The sequence below is a fragment of the Cicer arietinum genome, chromosome 2, assembly GCF_000331145.2.
Source record: "Cicer arietinum cultivar CDC Frontier isolate Library 1 chromosome 2, Cicar.CDCFrontier_v2.0, whole genome shotgun sequence".
NCBI lineage: Eukaryota > Viridiplantae > Streptophyta > Magnoliopsida > Fabales > Fabaceae > Cicer > Cicer arietinum.
The window spans coordinates 47,320,306-47,322,862 of record NC_021161.2 but is presented as its reverse complement, the minus strand read 5'-3'; the positions used below and the strand labels follow the sequence as shown (position 1 = coordinate 47,322,862).

The window sequence follows — 2,557 nt, the reverse complement described above, 5'->3', positions numbered from 1 at the left end:
CCTTTAAGATCATGTTCCATGTATTCCATTACCATGAAAATACTATCAAGATTTGTAGTCTCATATGGTGGAAGAAATATACAATTCTTTTGATTCAATTTATGCTTCTGACATATTTTGTCCAAGGGCAGTTTCATAATCAGTTTTCTTCATCATTGCAGGTTATCATATTTGTTGATAACTCTGGTGGAGATATTATTTTGGGTATTTTGCCTTTTGCAAGTGGTCTGGAAATTTGAATCTCTTTTTCGTAACAAAGTTACATGTTCTTTTGTTGAAGTGTTCACGACTTAACATGGATATATAGTATTAAAGCAAGTGTCGAACCACATAAATTTTGTGGCTTCTTTTTTTTCCTTGTAGCGTGCGTGTTTTACATGTTTTGCATGTACAATTTTGTGATTTAGCAGTGGTGGTAGGATAAGGAGAATAGTGTTAGCATTTATATTATTGAACACAATAGATCAATGTCTTTAAATACCTGAAGTTCATTTTTCTTTACATGGAACTTAGAGGAACAATAGGTTTGGAAAATCTGTTGTAAGTACTTGTATTAAATCCAATAAACTCTTAATTGTGGATGACATGATTCATTGTCCATTTTAATGCATTTTGAAATTAGAATTTCTTTGCATGTGGTGTTCTTATGATCTCCTCTTTTAACATATTTTACTAATGTTGTTTTTAATGCAGGTTGTTTTGGCTGCTAATGACTCATCTTCTATCAATTATATCAAAGGTAACACAAATTAGATCAATGTATTTAAATACCTGAAGTTCATTTTTCTTTACATCGAACTTAGAGGAACAACAGGTTTTGTAAATCTATTGTAAGTACTTGTATTAAATCCACTAAACTCTTAATTGTGGATGGCATGATTCATAGTCCATTTTAAAGCATTTTGAAATTAGAATTTCTTTGTGTGTGGTGTTCTTATGATCTCAATGATTTACCTGTAAGATCTTAATCATAAATAATTTGTTTGTTATATTACACCAGGTGAGTATACGGTTTCAAAGGACTCCCATATTGGCGAGCCAACCAAAAATTACAAATATTTAGCTCACCCCTGTTATTTAGAAGCAAGTTTGAAGTGTTCAAATCCCTATGAAGCACCCATTTGTCATGAAGATACTTCACACCTTCTAGAGGATTGGATCATTAAGCACTTCACTTCACTTTGGCTAAATGGTTGGTTCAATTCAAGAGTTTGTTCTCTAATACCATTGGATCTTTTTCAGAGTAGTTTTTTAATTGAAGAAACTGAGGATACTGGTGAATGCAGCAGTAGGTCTCGGAAGAGTTCAAACATTATGTCTTGCATCTGTTGGAGAAACCTATGCTCAGGCCAGCTTCCATGAAGCTGCTCTAAAGATACTGCGACCGACTCTACTTGAAAGATACCCCAAAAGATGTATGTCATTTGTTTCTAAAAAAGCCCTCTATTTATTGTTGATTTCATTCATGACTTATATTTATATTATATATGCTATATATGATATGGTTCAATGTTGATATTTTAAAAAGTAAATGTTGCATTCAAAATTAGAGTGAGGAATATTCCTTATTTTGTTTGCATTTATTTTGTTTGAATGAGAATATTTTAAAATAAGGGACAATTAATGAAAATATTGTCAAACAATCAAACAAAATAAGGGATATTTAATAATTACTCCAACTTAAACTAAAAGGGTGTTGTCAACCCTCCCTCTATTGCTGCCTATTGCTCTATTACTGATTCTCATTCATTTATGTATTTTTGTTCATCAAATTTATTGTTATGGGGAGGCATTGACAAAAATAAAGGCAAATAAAATAAGGGATATTGCTCAATCTAATTTTGAATAGAATGATTTTACTAGGCTCTTAATTCAACTGTTACAACCAAAATATTGTCAAACAATAAAACAAAATAAGGGATAATTAACAATGATTCCAACTTAATGAAAAAAGGATGTTGTCAACCCTCCAAATAAACACTTGAATATCTAAATTTCTTAGAACATTCTGTGATGAGAAACAAAATAGGTTTTGCCTTTAATCCTGGTGCCCACAATAAACTTATGAAAAAAATAGCTAGGTTAAAGCGACAAATGAAAATGGTGGTAAGGAGAGGAGGAGCGCAAATTATGTGTCTTCAAGACCTACTTGACAAACTTTCTATGATTTTAACTAATGACTTTTGAAACTGACATTCTCATTTTCACAATGCTAAATTTTTTTCTGATCTTATACACACTTTTTCTTTTTAATTCAGAAGCTCAAGAACGACGTCTGCGAACATTGTGTCAGTTCCGACAAGCTAGGTTTCGAAGGAAACAATTAATTAATTTAAGAAGACTCTCCACCTTCCCTAACAATACTACAAATAATGGTATTTAGTTACTGTTATTCTATTTTGTTCTTATGATTTAAATTTAAAGATGCCTTTATTTTCTGTTTCTTTGGCCAGTTTGATTTCCAATTGTATGGTTGCGTGTCATATATAATATCTTTCATGACCTTCTTTCCATCAAATTCCTGCATTCTTCTTTTATATTTTGAAACATATTTAAA

General features: G+C 31.2%; 1 long non-coding RNA gene across 1 annotated transcript in view; it reads left to right on the top strand.

Moving 5' to 3' along the window:
- Positions 1-1,254: 1,254 nt before the first annotated feature.
- The window catches only part of LOC101503932 (uncharacterized), a 1,819-nt gene continuing 516 nt past the window's right edge, over positions 1,255-2,557 (top strand). The window contains exons 1-2 of the long non-coding RNA XR_190460.4: positions 1,255-1,415; positions 2,259-2,375. This is a non-coding gene — a long non-coding RNA (uncharacterized lncRNA). The remainder of the gene's footprint in view (positions 1,416-2,258; positions 2,376-2,557) is intronic.